The following is an 18,234-nucleotide window of genomic DNA, read 5'->3' as shown; positions in this document are numbered from 1 at the left end:
GAGCAGAAGGGGCCTCAGTTTAATGTCTCATCTGAAAGATGGCATCCTTCAGTCCTGTACTGCAGTGTTACCTAGATTTTGTGCTTAGGTCTCTAGAGTGGGACTTGAACCCTCAATCTACTGACTTAGAGGCCAGTGTGCTACACATTCAGCCACGGATGACATGGCTGTGCCAGAATCATCGCAACAAAACTACTCCCAACTTCAGGTAGCTTTATTATTATAATATTATGTAGTGTTGCACCAACCTCATCTATAGATAAGGATTTAAAGTGATTGGTAGAAAAATTAGAGGGGAGATGAGGAAAAACCTTTTCACCCAGAGGGTGGTGGGGCTCTGGAACTCACTGCCTGAAAGGGTAGTTGAGGCAGAAACCCTCAACTCATCCAAAAGGAGTCTGGATTAAAGGCCTGCTACCCGACCCGAACCCGACGATCTGTGTCGGGTTCGGGCTGCTCTTCCGGGTCCGTCCTTCGGGCTCGGGTCGGACACACACAGCAAGAATTGCAGGTAAGTGTTAAAAGTTAAAATAAAACTTACCTGAGCTGCGAGTCCGGGGCGTCAAAGAGGGCAACTCTGAGTCTGCGCAGTGAGCGTCTCCATGACGTCATCACGCTCATACTGCAGCTTCCTGAAGGTTGGGAGTCAGAAGGGAAGTAAAAAATACATTCCGGTGGTCAGATCGGGCTCGGGTCAGGTCAGGTGCAAGGGGAAAACTGAGGGACTCAGGCTGGGTCGGGCTCGTGTCCAATGTGGTTCCATGATTTTCTTTTAGTGATTTGAGCAGGCCTTTAGTCTGGATAAGCACCTCAAAGTGCTGTAATCTGCAGGGCTACGGACCAGATGCTGGAAGGTGGGATTAGAATAGGTGGATCGTTTTTTGGCCGGCGCAGACATGATGGTCCAAGTGGCCTCTTTCTGTGCCTTACACTTTCTATGATTCTATTGTAAACCGTGGAGCGGAGTCAACTCCCCCTTGGCCCCTTTATTCCCTGCACCCACTTGATCCTGGCCGTCACGTGGGACTAAGTCCTCTTAATTCAGGCTCAGGCTGGGTGTTTGGGATATCGGGTTATAAGAGAGCCACCCTCCACTTAATCCACAGGCTACAGTTAATGGCTTAGTACAAAGAGGAGGAAACTCAGTCCTTTCTTTAACTATCAATTTACTTTAATCACGTTGTTGTACAATGTAAGAATAAGGCTTATACACTTGGTTAGACAAAAGCATGCAACTCAAACTGAGTTATACAGTTAATAACAAAGCTAGCTAGAATTGATAAGCACACCCACTAGGTTCCTCTGACCTTTCTCTGACCTAGTCACAGAAAACAAAGGATAATACCCGAAAAAAAGGAGAGTTGACGCTGGCCAGGCATTCCGTTCTCTCTCTCTTTTACGTCGTCGCCGCGTTGCTCACGCAGGGTCTTCCACTATGGTTGTTCTCCGGAGTTTATCGCTGGCTCTATGCCCAAAAAGCTCTCTTCTTATTCTCTTTCTCTCCAAAACTGAGCTGTCTCTTTCCGGTTGGTTTAAGCCTGCTCACCTCATTCGCATCTTCTCCTAATTGGCCCAGGCCCAAAGACCCCGGTATCACACCGTGTCCAAATAAGGCTCTTTTCCTGTGATCGCTCCTTTGTCTTGTCACATAAATTAATTAGTTCAAACTGGTTTTTACCAGCACAGGCCAGTGTCTGGGCTCCAGGTTACTACAGGTCACAAACAATCCCAGCAGTTTGTAACTGATTCTGTATTTCTTGCAGCCCCTGGCCAACACTATGATTGTAAATTGATCATAGGGCTGCCAACTCTGTTTTGATGCATTCCTGGAGGTTTCATCACATGACTCCCTGCCTCCAACTACCCCACCCATTCAAGCAGCTCTTTATGTCTCCCAGGTCAATCTTTTTTTAATTCATTTATGTGTTGCTCTCAGCAGCGGCCAGGAGATTAATCTTCAATTGCTGCAGACGCCAGTTCAACCCTGCAGTGTTTCCAACACCAACTGATTGATCACTAAAATAAAAGCAAAATACTGCAGATGCTGGAAATCTGAAATAAAAACAAGAAATGCTGGAACCGCTCAGCAGGTCTGGCAGCATCTGTGGAAAGAGAAGCAGAGTTAACGTTTCGGGTCAGTTCCGAAGAAGGGTCACTGACCCGAAACGTTAACTCTGCTTCTCTTTCCACAGATGCTGCCAGACCTGCTGAGTGGTTCCAGCATTTCTTGTTTTTATAACTGATTGATCACCTTCGGCAGAATGGGCTTCTCTGGACCTGTCAGCAGTATAACGATCAATTCTTCCTTTAACCAGCCGTTTATTTCCTTTCCTCACAGACCCCAGCACTTTATGTGACGACAGTTCAACACGTGTCTGAGCCAGAAGGCTGTGGGTTCAAGTCTGAGAGACTTCAGCACCAAAATCTAGGTTGACACTTCACTGCAGTACTGTAGGAGTGCTGTCTTTCAGATGAGACATTAAACCGACCCTCTCAGGTGGATGCAAAAGGTATTATTCGAAACAGAACAGGGGGATTCACCTTGGTGTCCTGGCCACTATTTATCCCTCAATTAACATCACAAACAAATTATCTTATCATTATCACATTGTTTCCGTGGGAGCTTGAAATGTGCAAATTGACTGCCATGCTCCCTACATTACAGCAATGACCGACAACACTTCAAAATTACTTTGTTGGCTTTCATGGGCTTTAGGAGGTCCTGGGTTCATGAAAGGTGCTATAGAAATGCAAGTCTTTAAGTGAGCTGAATGCTGATTGCACTCAACTCGAAGCCTCATATTTAGATAATGATTAGAACAATAATTGGTGCCTCAACCCTGCGCGAGTCTGCTGTTCATGCTCGAAGCTGACATGAGTCTAGATGAAGGGAAGATAATGGTGAATAGAAAACAGGTGTCTTATCTGGGCACCTTGTAATTAATCACTTTATTCAAATGAAGTTGAACTAATGGCAGGTTCCAACAAACCTACATTTCCCCCACTGACCTCACAATGTGGAACAGCACAATGGATGAAAGGAACAAAAGACAAAGCAAGTTAAGTTGGGAATAACAATTTAGATGACCTCAAACCTTGGGTTTTAGAAACCCAAGATCTTGTGGGGGGAGGGGGTGGGGAAGGTGGGGGGAAAGCCAAAGGAAAGATGAGGGATTCCACATGTATAAAATGTAGGGAAAGAAGCAGAATGTGCAATGGGTCCCGATTTTAACTCAAGTTGCAGGTAGGAGAGAAAACAGAGGGAAGTTCAGAGGAGCAATGAACATTATCATCCACTTATTGTGATGAGTCATCAGATTAACATTAAAATGAGTATTTCCCGTGCACATTGTTCCATCAACACTGAGAAGTCATGTGGTTATAAAGTAAATCTTTGGTTCCATTTTCTTCCTCTGAATGAAAGCATGGATTTTTGCTTGGGTTATCGTTTTATGACTTTGCCCAGAAATCCATGGCTGAGCTCAGACAGCGAGTGGTGGCAGGGTTACTTGAACATAAAGGAAATCATACCGAAGCTCGATCCACTCCTGGCCTCAGGTTTATCCACATACTTCTCACCAAGAGTTACTGTGTAGTGATCAGGAGCTAGCACCCCAAAGACAGTGAAGGCAATCATTTCCCCCATCACCCTGACTGAGACTAAACTCTACAGAGAACAAGAACTGAACTCCGGACCTTCCTGTTCTGCTGGGCTCAGAAGCACATCAGATATTACAATTTACCAACCCAGTGTTGGGTTTATACAGGATATTGTCATCTATGCCGACTGTCCTTATGTAGAGGTAAAAAATTCCACTCAGGCAGATGTAAGAGATCCCATGATACTAGTTTGAAGAGCAGTAGGGGGGTTCATAGAGTCATACAGCACAGAAACAGGCCCTTCGGCCCATCGTGTCTGTGCCAGCCATCAAGCACCTACCTATTCTAATTCCAATTTTCCACCACTTGACCTGTAGCCTTGTATGCTATGGTGTTTCAAGTACTCAACTAAATACTTCTTAAATGTTGTGAGGGTTCCTGCCTCTACCACCTCTTCAGGCAGTGTGTTCCAGATTCCAACCACCCTCTGGGTGAAACATTTTTCCTCAAATCCCCTCTAAACCTCCTGCCCCTTACTTTAAATCTATGCCCCCTGGTTATTGACCCCTCCGCTAAGGGAAAAAGTTTCTTCCTATCTAATCTATCAATGCCCCTCATAATTTTGTATACCTCAATCATGTCCACCCTCACCCTTCTCTGCTCCAAGGAAAACAACCCTAACCTTTTCAGTATCTCTTCATAGCTGAAATGCTCCAGCCCAGGCAAAATCCTGGTGAGTCTCCTCTGCACCCTCTCCAGTGCAATCACATCCTTCCTATAGTGTGGTGACCAGAACTGTACACAGTACTCCAGCTGTGGCCTAACTACCGTTTTATACAGCTCCATCATAACCTTCCTGCTCTTATATTCTATGCCTCAGCTAATAAAGGCAAGTATCCCATATGCCTTCCTAACCATCTTATCTACCTGTGCTACTGCCTTCAGTGATCTATGGACAAGTACACCAAGCTCCCTCTGACCTTCTGTACTTCCTAGGATCCTACCATCCATTGTATATTCCCTTGCCTTGTTAGTCCTCCCAAAATGAATCACCTCACACTTCTCTGGATTAAATTTCATTTGCCACAGCTCCGCCCATCTTACCAGCCCATCTATATCGTCCTGTAACCTAAGGCTTTCCTCCTCACTATCTACGACACCACCAATTTTCGTGTCATCCGCGAAGTTACTGATCATACCTCCTATACTCTCGTCTAAATCATTAATGTACACTACATACAGCAAGGGTCCCAGCACCGATCCCTGCGGTACACCACTGGTCACAGGCTTCCACTCGCAAAAACAACCCTCGACCATCAGCCTCTGCTTCCTGCCACTAAGCCAATTTTGGATCCGATTTGCCAAATTGCCCTGGATCCCATGGGCTCTTACCTTCTTAACCAATCTCCCATGCGGAACCTTATCAAAAGCCTTACTGAAGTCCATGTAGACTACATCAACTGCTTTACCCTCATCTACACATCTAGTCACAGCCTCAAAAAATTCAATCAAGTTAGTTCGACACAATCTCCCCCTGACAAAGCAATGCTGACTATCCCTGATTAATCCCTGCCTCTCCAAGTGGAGATTAATCCTGTCCCTCAGAATTTTTTCCAATAGTTTCCCTACCACTGATGTTAGACTCACCAGCCTGTAATTACCTGGTTTATCCCTGTTACCTTTCTTGAATAATGGTACCACATTCGCTGTCCTCCAGTCCTCTGGTACCTCTCCTGTGGCCAGAGTGGATTTGAAAATTTGTGTCAGAGCCCCTGCTATCTCCTCCCTTGCGTCACGTAACAGCCTGGGATACATCTCATCTGGGCCTGGGGATTTATTCACTTTTAAGCCCACTAAAACAGCTACTACTTCCTCCTTTTCCATACTAATATGTTCAAGTATATCACAATCCCCCTCTCTGATCTCTACACCTACATCGCCCTTCTCCATAGCGAACACAGATGAAAATTAATCATTTAAAACCTCACCTATATCCTCCGGCTCCACACACAGATTGCCACTTTGGTCTCTAATGGGCCTACTCTTTCCCTGCTTATCTTCTTGCTCTTAATATACTTATAAAATGCCTTAAGATTTTCCTTTAGCTGGCCCGCCAGTGTTTTTTCATGTCCCCTCTTCGCTCTCCCACTTACTTTTTATTTCAGTACCCCCTACACTTTCTATACTTCTCTCGGACCTCCGCTGTTTTCAGCGCTCTGAATCTGCCATAAACCTCCTTTTTTTTCCCTGATCCAATCCTCTATATCCTTTGACATCCAGGGTTCCCTGGACTTGTTGGTCCTACCCTTCACCTTAACGGGTACATGTTGGCTCTGAATTCTCACTATTTCCTCTTTGAATGACTCCCACTGGTCTGATGTAGACTTTCCTACAAGTAGCTGCTCCCAGTCCACTTTGGCCAGATCCTGTTTTATCATACTGTCATCAGCCTTCCCCCAATTCAGTACCTTCATTTCTGGCCACTCCTTCAAGCAAAAGAAATCTGGTCATTATCATATTACTGCTTGTGGGAGCTTGCTGTGTAGAAATGGCTACTAGATTTCCTATAACAGTGACTACACATCAAAAGTAATGAATTGTCTTGGGGGTATCCCAAGGTTGTGAGAGGTGCGATATAAATGTAAACAAAAACAAGAAATGCTGGATTCACTCAGCAGGTCTGGCAGCATCTGTGGAAAGAGAAGCAGAGTTAACGTTTCGGGTCAGTGACCCTTCTTCGGAACTGACAAATATTAGAAAAGTCACAGATTATAAACAAGTGAGGTGGGGGTTGGGCAAGAGATAACAAAGGAGAAGGTGCAGATTGGACCAGGCCACATAGCTGACCAAAAGGTCACGGAGCAAAGGCAAACAAGATGTTAATGGTGTGTTGAAAGACAAAGCATTAGTACAGATTAGGTGTGAATATACTGAATATTGAACATCAGCAAGTGCAAACCTGAAGAAAAACAACCTGAAAAAAACAGTGGGTGAGCAAACTGAACAAACTAAGATGAACTGAAATAAATACAAAAAAAGATTGTAAAAAATGTAAAAAGGAATGCCAAAAAAAAAGGAAGAAAAAATAACTAAAAATGAAAGTAAAGTGGGGGGCTGTCATGCTCTGAAATTATTGAACTCAATGTTCAGACCGGCAGGCTGTAGTGTGCCTAATCGGTAGATGAGATGCTGTTCCTCGAGCTTGCGTTGATGTTCACTGGAACACTGCAGCAATCCCAGGACAGAGATGTGAGCATGAGAGCAGGGGGGAGTGTTGAAATGGCAAGCAACCGGAAGCTCAGGGTCCTGCTTGCGGACAGAGCGGAGATGTTCCGCAAAGCGGTCACCCAGTCTGCGCTTGGTCTCCCCAATGTAGAGGAGACCACACTGTGAGCAGCGAATACAGTATACTATATTGAAAGAAGTACAAGTAAATCGCTGCTTCACCTGAAAGGAGTGTTTGGGGCCTGGGATAGTGAGGAGAGAGGAGGTAAATGGGCAGGTATTACACCTCCTGCGATTGCAAGGGAAGGTGCCCTGGGACGGGGACGAGGTGGTGGGGGTAATGGAGGAGTGGACCAGGGTGTCGCGGAGGGAACGATCCCTTCGGAATGCTGACAGGGGAAGGGAGGGGAAGATGCGACTGGTAGTGGCATCACGCTGGAGGTGGTGAAAATGGCGGAGGATGATCCTTTGGATATGGAGGCTGGTGGGATGAAAAGTGAGGACAAGGGGAACCCTGTCACGGTTCTGGGAGGGAGGGGAAGGGGTGAGGGTAGAGGTGCGGGGAATGGGTCGGACACGGTTGAGGGCCCTGTCAACCACAGTGGGGGGAAATCCTCGGTTGAGGAAAAAGGAGGTCATATCAGAAGCACCGTCATGGAAGGTAGCATCATCAGAGCAGATGCGTCGGAGACGGAGAAACTGGGAGAATGGAATGGAGTCCTTACAGGAGGTAGGGTGTGAAGAAGTGTAGTCGAGGTAGCTGTGGGAGTCAGTGGGCTTATAATGGATATTGGTAGACAACCTATCCCCAGAGATGGAGACAGAGAAGTCGAGGAAGGGAAGGGAAGTGTCAGAGATGGACCATGTAAAGGTGAGAGAAGGGTGGAAATTGGAAGCAAAGTTGATAAAGTTTTCTAGTTCGGGGCGGGAGCAGGAAACGGCACCGATACAGTCATCAATGTACCGGAAAAAGAGTTGGGGGAGGGGGCCTGAGTAGGACTGGAACAAAGAATGCTCGACATATCCCACAAAAAGACAGGCATAACTAGGACCCATGCGGGTACCCATAGCAACACCTTTTACTTGAAGGAAGTGAGTGGAGTTGAAGGAGAAGTTGTTCAATGTGAGAACAAGTTCAGCCAGGCGGAGGAGGGTGTTGGTGGATGGGGACTGGTTGGGCCTCTGTTCCAGGAAGAAGCGGAGAGCCCTCAAACCATCCTGGTGGGGGATGGAGGTGTAGAGCGATTGGACGTCCATAGTGAAGAGGAGGCGGTTGGGACCAGGAAACTGGAAATTGTCAAAATGACGTAGGGCGTCAGAAGAGTCACGGATGTAGGTGGGAAGAGACTGGACCAGCGGAGAAAAGAGAGAGTCTAGATAGGAAGAAATAAGTTCAGTTGGGCAGGAGCAGGCTGACACAATGGGTCTGCCGGGACAGTCCTGTTTGTGGATTTTGGGAAGGAGGTAGAAGCGGGCTGTCCGGGGTTGCGGGACTATGAGGTTGGAAGCTGTAGAGGGAAGATCTCCAGAGGAGATGAGGTCAGTGACAGTCCTTTGGACGGTGGCTTGATGTTCGGTGGTGGGGTCATGGTCCAGAGGGAGGTAGGAAGAGTTGTCTGTGAGTTGGCGTTGAGCTTCTGCAAGGTAGAGGTCGGTACGCCATACAACAACAGCACCACCCTTGTCTGCAGGTTTGATGACCATGTCGGGGTTAGACCTGAGAGAACGGAGTGCCTCAAGTTCAGAGGGGGACAGGTTAGAGTGAGTGAGGGGAGCAGAGAAATTGAGACGACCAATGTCTCGCCGACAGTTTTCAATGAAGAGATCAAGAGCGGGTAAGAGGCCAGGGTGAGGGGTCCAGGTAGAGGGAGAATGCTGGAGGCGGGTGAATGGGTCTGCTGGTCGGGGGGAGGACTCCTGGTCGAAGAAGTGAGCCCGGAGGCGGAGGCGACAGAAGAAGAGCTCAACGTCATGCCGAGCGCGAAATTCATTGAGGTGGGGGCGTAAGGGGATAAAACTGAGACCTTTGCTGAGTACAGAACGCTCAGCATCAGAGAGGGGGAGGTCAGAGGGTATAGTGAATACACGGCAAGGGGTCAGATCAGAAGGGGTGGGGTCAGAGGGAAGTGAAGCGGAAGGAGGATCTGGAGGGGCATTAGTCCCCATCAGCTGCTGGAGCTTGCGTTCCTTAACACCTGAAAGGAAGAAAAAAAGTTTTTTGTTAATGCGTCGGATGAGACGTAAGATGAGATGAAACTGTGGAGTAGAACAAATTTGAGATAAGGTGAGACGGTGCTGCTGGAGAGAGAGGTCCAGTGTGTGCATATGGCGGCGCATAGCACTGAGTGTGGATCTCAGGATGCGGCGAGAGTAGCAGTCCGAGGAACGTTGTATTTCTCGGAGATACCTGTGATCCTGGGTGGTTTCAAAGCATGATGGGTGAAACTGCAGTTGGAATCCACGTGGAATCAGTCGGAGCCGGAGACAGTCACTGAGGAAGGAGATGTGGCTGTGAAAACGGGTTTTGGTAGATACCTTATCAAACACCAGGAGGGAAATAGAAAGCAATGAAGGTGAACAAGGTAAAAGAGACAAACGAAAATCCCGTCGGAGAGAAGAGCAGAACTTCTTCAAGGTAGGCATTCCTGGAAGAGAAGTGGCAGTGAATTAAACACTAAAATAAAAGCAAAATACTGCGGATGCTGGAAATCTGAAACAAAAACAAGAAATGCTGGATTCACTCAGCAGGTCTGGCAGCATCTGTGGAAAGAGAAGCAGAGTTAACGTTTCGGGTCAGTGACCCTTCTTCGGAACTGACAAATATTAGAAAAGTCACAGATTATAAACAAGTGAGGTGGGGGTTGGGCAAGAGATAACAAAGGAGAAGGTGCAGATTGGACCAGGCCACATAGCTGACCAAAAGGTCACGGAGCAAAGGCAAACAAGATGTTAATGGTGTGTTGAAAGACAAAGCATTAGTACAGATTAGGTGTGAATATACTGAATATTGAACATCAGCAAGTGCAAACCTGAAGAAAAACAACCTGAAAAAAACAGTGGGTGAGCAAACTGAACAAACTAAGATGAACTGAAATAAATACAAAAAAAGATTGTAAAAAATGTAAAAAGGAATGCCAAAAAAAAAGGAAGAAAAAATAACTAAAAATGAAAGTAAAGTGGGGGGCTGTCATGCTCTGAAATTATTGAACTCAATGTTCAGACCGGCAGGCTGTAGTGTGCCTAATCGGTAGATGAGATGCTGTTCCTCGAGCTTGCGTTGATGTTCACTGGAACACTGCAGCAATCCCAGGACAGAGATGTGAGCATGAGAGCAGGGGGGAGTGTTGAAATGGCAAGCAACCGGAAGCTCAGGGTCCTGCTTGCGGACAGAGCGGAGATGTTCCGCAAAGCGGTCACCCAGTCTGCGCTTGGTCTCCCCAATGTAGAGGAGACCACACTGTGAGCAGCGAATACAGTATACTATATTGAAAGAAGTACAAGTAAATCGCTGCTTCACCTGAAAGGAGTGTTTGGGGCCTGGGATAGTGAGGAGAGAGGAGGTAAATGGGCAGGTATTACACCTCCTGCGATTGCAAGGGAAGGTGCCCTGGGACGGGGACGAGGTGGTGGGGGTAATGGAGGAGTGGACCAGGGTGTCGCGGAGGGAACGATCCCTTCGGAATGCTGACAGGGGAAGGGAGGGGAAGATGCGACTGGTAGTGGCATCACGCTGGAGGTGGTGAAAATGGCGGAGGATGATCCTTTGGATATGGAGGCTGGTGGGATGAAAAGTGAGGACAAGGGGAACCCTGTCACGGTTCTGGGAGGGAGGGGAAGGGGTGAGGGTAGAGGTGCGGGGAATGGGTCGGACACGGTTGAGGGCCCTGTCAACCACAGTGGGGGGAAATCCTCGGTTGAGGAAAAAGGAGGTCATATCAGAAGCACCGTCATGGAAGGTAGCATCATCAGAGCAGATGCGTCGGAGACGGAGAAACTGGGAGAATGGAATGGAGTCCTTACAGGAGGTAGGGTGTGAAGAAGTGTAGTCGAGGTAGCTGTGGGAGTCAGTGGGCTTATAATGGATATTGGTAGACAACCTATCCCCAGAGATGGAGACAGAGAAGTCGAGGAAGGGAAGGGAAGTGTCAGAGATGGACCATGTAAAGGTGAGAGAAGGGTGGAAATTGGAAGCAAAGTTGATAAAGTTTTCTAGTTCGGGGCGGGAGCAGGAAACGGCACCGATACAGTCATCAATGTACCGGAAAAAGAGTTGGGGGAGGGGGCCTGAGTAGGACTGGAACAAAGAATGCTCGACATATCCCACAAAAAGACAGGCATAACTAGGACCCATGCGGGTACCCATAGCAACACCTTTTACTTGAAGGAAGTGAGTGGAGTTGAAGGAGAAGTTGTTCAATGTGAGAACAAGTTCAGCCAGGCGGAGGAGGGTGTTGGTGGATGGGGACTGGTTGGGCCTCTGTTCCAGGAAGAAGCGGAGAGCCCTCAAACCATCCTGGTGGGGGATGGAGGTGTAGAGCGATTGGACGTCCATAGTGAAGAGGAGGCGGTTGGGACCAGGAAACTGGAAATTGTCAAAATGACGTAGGGCGTCAGAAGAGTCACGGATGTAGGTGGGAAGAGACTGGACCAGCGGAGAAAAGAGAGAGTCTAGATAGGAAGAAATAAGTTCAGTTGGGCAGGAGCAGGCTGACACAATGGGTCTGCCGGGACAGTCCTGTTTGTGGATTTTGGGAAGGAGGTAGAAGCGGGCTGTCCGGGGTTGCGGGACTATGAGGTTGGAAGCTGTAGAGGGAAGATCTCCAGAGGAGATGAGGTCAGTGACAGTCCTTTGGACGGTGGCTTGATGTTCGGTGGTGGGGTCATGGTCCAGAGGGAGGTAGGAAGAGGTGTCTGTGAGTTGGCGTTGAGCTTCTGCAAGGTAGAGGTCGGTACGCCATACAACAACAGCACCACCCTTGTCTGCAGGTTTGATGACCATGTCGGGGTTAGACCTGAGAGAACGGAGTGCCTCAAGTTCAGAGGGGGACAGGTTAGAGTGAGTGAGGGGAGCAGAGAAATTGAGACGACCAATGTCTCGCCGACAGTTTTCAATGAAGAGATCAAGAGCGGGTAAGAGGCCAGGGTGAGGGGTCCAGGTAGAGGGAGAATGCTGGAGGCGGGTGAATGGGTCTGCTGGTCGGGGGGAGGACTCCTGGTCGAAGAAGTGAGCCCGGAGGCGGAGGCGACGGAAGAAGAGCTCAACGTCATGCCGAGCGCGAAATTCATTGAGGTGGGGGCGTAAGGGGATAAAACTGAGACCTTTGCTGAGTACAGAACGCTCAGCATCAGAGAGGGGGAGGTCAGAGGGTATAGTGAATACACGGCAAGGGGTCAGATCAGAAGGGGTGGGGTCAGAGGGAAGTGAAGCGGAAGGAGGATCTGGAGGGGCATTAGTCCCCATCAGCTGCTGGAGCTTGCGTTCCTTAACACCTGAAAGGAAGAAAAAAAGTTTTTTGTTAATGCGTCGGATGAGACGTAAGATGAGATGAAACTGTGGAGTAGAACAAATTTGAGATAAGGTGAGACGGTGCTGCTGGAGAGAGAGGTCCAGTGTGTGCATATGGCGGCGCATAGCACTGAGTGTGGATCTCAGGATGCGGCGAGAGTAGCAGTCCGAGGAACGTTGTATTTCTCGGAGATACCTGTGATCCTGGGTGGTTTCAAAGCATGATGGGTGAAACTGCAGTTGGAATCCACGTGGAATCAGTCGGAGCCGGAGACAGTCACTGAGGAAGGAGATGTGGCTGTGAAAACGGGTTTTGGTAGATACCTTATCAAACACCAGGAGGGAAATAGAAAGCAATGAAGGTGAACAAGGTAAAAGAGACAAACGAAAATCCCGTCGGAGAGAAGAGCAGAACTTCTTCAAGGTAGGCATTCCTGGAAGAGAAGTGGCAGTGAATTAAACACTAAAATAAAAGCAAAATACTGCGGATGCTGGAAATCTGAAACAAAAACAAGAAATGCTGGATTCACTCAGCAGGTCTGGCAGCATCTGTGGAAAGAGAAGCAGAGTTAACGTTTCGGGTCAGTGACCCTTCTTCGGAACTGACAAATATTAGAAAAGTCACAGATTATAAACAAGTGAGGTGGGGGTTGGGCAAGAGATGTATAAATGTATAAATGTATAAATGTATAAATGTAAATCTTTCTTTTATAGGATATTTTTACACTTATGACCATATCCAATAATACTTTCACAGAAGGCGGCCTCGATTTAAAATCTCATCCAAAGGAAGGCACCTCCAACATTGCAGCACTCCCTCAACACGGAGCCTCGATTTTGTGCTCAGGTATCTGGGTGGGACTTGAACTCAGGGCGAGAGTGCTGCCCACTGAGCCACAGTTGGATTGCAATTGGACCTGATGGTTCATCTTCAAATCCCTCTCCCACCCCCTGGTTACACTAAACCACAAGTTCAGTACTGCCAGACATAGTGATAACATCTGAAATTAGCTTCAACTTGGTAATCAAGCAGCCCATATTGTTGTGTTTGGAAAGCAGCAATAGGCCTCACTGTGTATATACACCAAGCCTATTCAGAATGTGGATTCAAAGCCCAGCATTGATGGAGTGCAGATGTTTGAATTCCTGCCAACAGTTCTCTAATTTCCTAGGTTGAGAAAATAATCCTTTATGTTTATTTCTTTAATCGCCACTTGGGTTTGAGAAAATTATTTCCATACATCTCTGAATCTCCATCAGAACTAGTTTCTGCTTGATTTAAACACATTCAGTTTTTGGCAAGGACTACAGGGCTCAGTGACATTATCTCGGTCTTTGCATCTCTGGGAGATTGGTTCAAATCCAGCCCTGACCAATGGATGGATAATCTGTAAGCGCCTTAGGATGTGGGTATTCTTGACCCAGATTTTAATAGACCAGTTTACAGAACAAATTTCTGCCAGCTTCAAACCTATCCCAACAATTCCACCTCGTTACCATTAAGCCCAACCTATTGGCATTACTTGAAGTGGGCTCAAATATCTCTGAACACATGACTTCAGTGCGGGCACTTCCCTATTTTTAATATAGCCATGTTGTAAAACAGTTCGAGTCTGACAAACCAGAAATGGCTGCAGCATAATCCTTTTATTGTGTTCAACAAACACCAATGCCAACTTGTTTGCCATCCTGGCTTATTTTCCCATTTCCTATCTCCTAACACTGTCTTGGCTATCACAATGAAGGGACAAAATGTAGTCAACAGGCACAAATAACACATTCTGTATCTCAGCAGAAGCAAAACTGCATAGTCGGCTAAAGTGTACCGACACTTTAAACCCTAAATGAACAACTTTAACCGTCTCATAATAGGCCACAATCCAAATCTACAAACCATTTATAAGTGAAAAGAAAGCAAAACACCATAAACATATGAGATTAAACCAAATCCTAACACTATACACTTTTATGGTAACTTACAATGTAAATATGACGGGTGATTTGTCACCTAAATCATAAAACTCTTCGTTGCTGTTGGGCTTACTTTTGGCACCAATACAGTGTGGGGCATACAGGGCGGCACAGTGGTTAGCACCGCAGCCTCACAGCTCCAGCGATCCGGGTTCGGTTCTGGATACTGCCTGTGTGGAGTTTGCAAGTTCTCCCTGTGACTGTGTGGGTTTCCGCCGGGTGCTCCGGTTTCCTCCCACAGCCAAAGACTTGCAGGTTGATAGGTAAATTGGCCATTGTAAATTGCCCCGAGTGTAGGTAGGTGGTAGGAGAATGGTGGGGATGTGGTGGGGAATATGGGATTAATGCAGGATTAGTATAAAATGGGTGGTTGATGGTCGGCACAGACTCGGTGGGCCGAAGGGCCTGTTTCAGTGCTGTATCTCGAAATAAATAAAATATAAACCAGCACGCTGTTGTGAGTCACTCCCAGTTCATCTGCTAAAACTGGTCCTGAGACCAGCCCCAGTGACAAACCAATAACAATTCACCTTTGTGCTTTCTCCAGTCACAACCTAAACATGAAAAGACACAATCTACAATGGTACTGGCTGTGTGTTTCTCACAGCCCAAGTTAATGCAACGTGAAAATCTCACAATTCCACTTCACTGAAATTTCAGTGACACCAGTGAAAATATTTCAACAGAGCAAAGTTTTCCTTTGTTGCCAGAGTCAATTATAAAAAATGTAATAGCAGAGCACTTGGAAAACAATGACAGGACCAGACAAAGCCAACATGGATTTATAAAAGGGAAATCATGCTTGACAAATCTACTGGACTTTTTTGAGCATGTAACTGGCAGAATAGATAAGGGAGAACCAGTGGATGTTTTTTTTTAATTCATTCATGGGATTTTGGTGTTCCTGGCCGGGCCAGCATTTATTGCCCTTGAGAAGGTGGTGGTGAGCTGCCTTCTATAACCACTGCAGTCCATTTGGGGTAGGTATACCCATACTGCTGTCAGGAGGAAGTTCCAGGATTTTGACCCAGAGACAGTGAAGGAACGGCGATAAGTTCCCAGACAGGATGGTGTGTGACTTGGAGGGGAACTTGCAGGTGGTGGTGTTCCCATGTATTTGCTGCCCTTGTCCTTCTTTTTGGTAGAGGTCACAGGTTTGGAAGGTGCTATCTAAGGAGCCTTGGTGCATTGCATCTTGTAGATGGTACACACTGCTGACATTGTACGTCGGTGGAGTGAATGTAGATGGGGTGCCAATCAAGCGGGCTGCTTTGTCCAGGATGGTGTCGAGCTTCTTGAGTGTTGTTGGAGCTGCACCCATCCAAGGAAGTGGAGAGTATTCCATCACACTCCTGACTTGTGCCTTGTAGATGGTGGACAGGCTTCAGGGTGTCAGGAGGTGAGTTACTCACCTCAGGATTTCTAGCCTCTGACCTGCTCTTATAGCCACGGTATTTATATGGCTACTCCAGTTCAGTTTCTGGTCAATGGTAGCCCCAAGGATGTTGATAGTGGGGGATTCAGCGATGGTAATGCCGTTGAATGTCAAGGGGAGATGGTTAGATTCTCTCTTGTTGGAGATGATCATTGCCTGGCACATGTGTGGCGCGAACGTTACTTGCCACTTATCAGCCCAAGCCTGGATATTGTCCAGCTCTTGCTGCATTTCTACATGGACTGCTTCAGTATTTGAGGAGTCACGAATGGTGCTGAACATTGTGCAATCATCAGCGAACATCCCCACTTCTGACTTTATGATTGAAGGAAGGGTCATTGATGAAGCAGCTGAAGATGGTTAGGCCTAGGACACTACCCTGAGGAACTCCTGCAGTGATGTCCTGGAGCTCAGATGACTGACCTCCAACAATCACAACCATCTTCCTTTGTGCTAGGTATGAATCCAGCCAGTGGAGGGATTTCCCCGATTCCCATTGACCTCAGTTTTGCTCGGGATCCTGGATGCTAAACTCGGTCAAATGCTGCCTTGATGTCAAGGGCAGTCACTCTCACCTCACCTCCTGAGTTCAGCTCTTTTGTCCATGTTTGAACCAAGGCTATAATGAGGTCAGGAGCTGAGTGGTCCTGGCGGAACCCAAACTGAGCGTCACTGAGCAGGTTATTGCTAAGCAAGTGCTGATTGATGGCACTGTTGATGACACCTTCCATCACTTTACTGATGATTGAAAGTAGGCTGATGGGGTGGTAATTGGCCGGGTTGGACTTGTCCTGCTTTTTGTGTAGAGGACATACCTGGGCAATTTTCCACATTGCAGGGTAGATGCCAGTGTTGTAGCTGTACTGGAACAGCTTGGCTAGGGGTGAGGCAAGTTCTGCAGCACAGGTTTTCAGTACTATTGCTGGAACATTGTCAGGGCCCATAGCTTTTGCAGTACCCAGTGCCTTCAGTCGTTTCTTGATATCACCCGGAGTGAAACGAATTGGCTGAAGTCTGGCATCTGTGATGCTGGGGACTTCAGGAGGAGGCCGAGATGGATCATCAACTCGGCACTTCTGGCTGAAGATTGTTGCAAATGCTTCAGCCTTATCTTTTGCACTGATGTGCTGGTCTCCCCCATCATTGAGGATGGGGATATTTGTGGAGCCACCTCCTCCAGTTAGTTGTTTAATTGTCCACCACCATTCACGGCTGGATGTGGCAGGACTGCAGAGCTTAGATCTGATCCGTTGGTTATGGGATCGCTTAGCTCTGTCTATCGCATGCTGCATACGCAGTTTGGCACGCAGATAGTCCTGTGTTGTAGCTTCACCAGGTTGACACCTCATTTTGTGGTATGCCTGGTGCCGCTCCTGGCATGCCCCACTCTTCATTGAACCAGGGTTGGTCTCCTGGCTTGATGGTAATGGTAGAGTGGGGGATATGCCAGCCCATGAGGTCTTTATAACAAGTATGACAGCGGAGGCAGTGTGGCCAGAAGATGAAGGAGGGATGCTTGGCCATGTCCTCCAGGAGGATCTGGTTGCAGAGGGAGAGCTACAAGAGCAGGTCAGAGGCTCGCAATCTTGCAGTGAGTAACTCACCTCCTGACTCCACCATCTACAAGGCACAAGTCAGGAGTGTGATGGAATACTCTCCACTTGCCTGGATGGGTGCAGCTCCAACAACACTCAAGAAGCTCGACACCATCCAGAACAAAGCAGCCCGCTTGATTGGCACCCCATCTATAAACATTCACTCCCACCACCACTGATGCAGTGGCAGCAGTGTGTACCATCTACAAGATGCACTGTAGCAACACACCAAGGTTCCTTAGACAGCACCTTCCAAATCCGAGACCTCTACCAACTAGGATGAGAGCAGCAGATGCATGGGAACACCACCACCTGCAAGTTCCCGTCCAAGTCACACACCATCCTGACTTGGAACTATATCGCCGTTCCTGCACTGTCGCTGGGTCAAAATCCTGGAACTCCCTTCCTAACAGCACCTACCTCACATGGACTGCAGCGGATCAAGAAGGCAGCTCACCACCACCTTCTCAAGGGCAATTAGGGATGGACAATAAATGCTGGCATAGCCAGTGACGCCCACTTCCCATGACTGAATTTTAAAAAAACTTCATGAGGTGACTCAGCCTCACCATTAAGGTGGTGTGCTGCCAGTCCAATCGTAAGGCCAGCACATTCTGGTCTGTGATTCATGTACTTGAGTCCTCAGAATTGAACGTTAGTTGATGGGGACAGTGGGAATGTGAGATGATCGGTCGTACAGTGAATACTAAGGACATTAAACATAAAGACAGTCAATTATTAAGCAGATTAGTGGACGTGCTTAGAATGGTGGAAGTGGATTCAAAAGCAGTTTTCAAAAGGGAATTGGGTAAATACTCGAAGAACAATACATGACAGCAATATGGGGAAAGAGCAAGCGAATGGGACTAACTACTGCCCTTTGAAAGAGCCAGTGTAGACTC

At 47.4% G+C, this 18,234-nt stretch overlaps 1 long non-coding RNA gene across 1 annotated transcript in view; it reads right to left on the bottom strand.

The window, feature by feature from the left end:
- Positions 1 to 555: 555 nt before the first annotated feature.
- Positions 556 to 18,234, bottom strand: part of LOC137360534 (uncharacterized) — a 30,168-nt gene continuing 12,489 nt past the window's right edge. Inside the window, exon 3 of the long non-coding RNA XR_010971913.1 lies at positions 556 to 632. This is a non-coding gene — a long non-coding RNA (uncharacterized lncRNA). The remainder of the gene's footprint in view (positions 633 to 18,234) is intronic.

Source organism: Heterodontus francisci, unplaced genomic scaffold (assembly GCF_036365525.1).
Source record: "Heterodontus francisci isolate sHetFra1 unplaced genomic scaffold, sHetFra1.hap1 HAP1_SCAFFOLD_1563, whole genome shotgun sequence".
NCBI classification, from domain to species: domain Eukaryota; kingdom Metazoa; phylum Chordata; class Chondrichthyes; order Heterodontiformes; family Heterodontidae; genus Heterodontus; species Heterodontus francisci.
The sequence above is the reverse complement of the archived record's forward strand: the minus strand, read 5'-3'. Positions and strand labels throughout refer to the sequence as shown.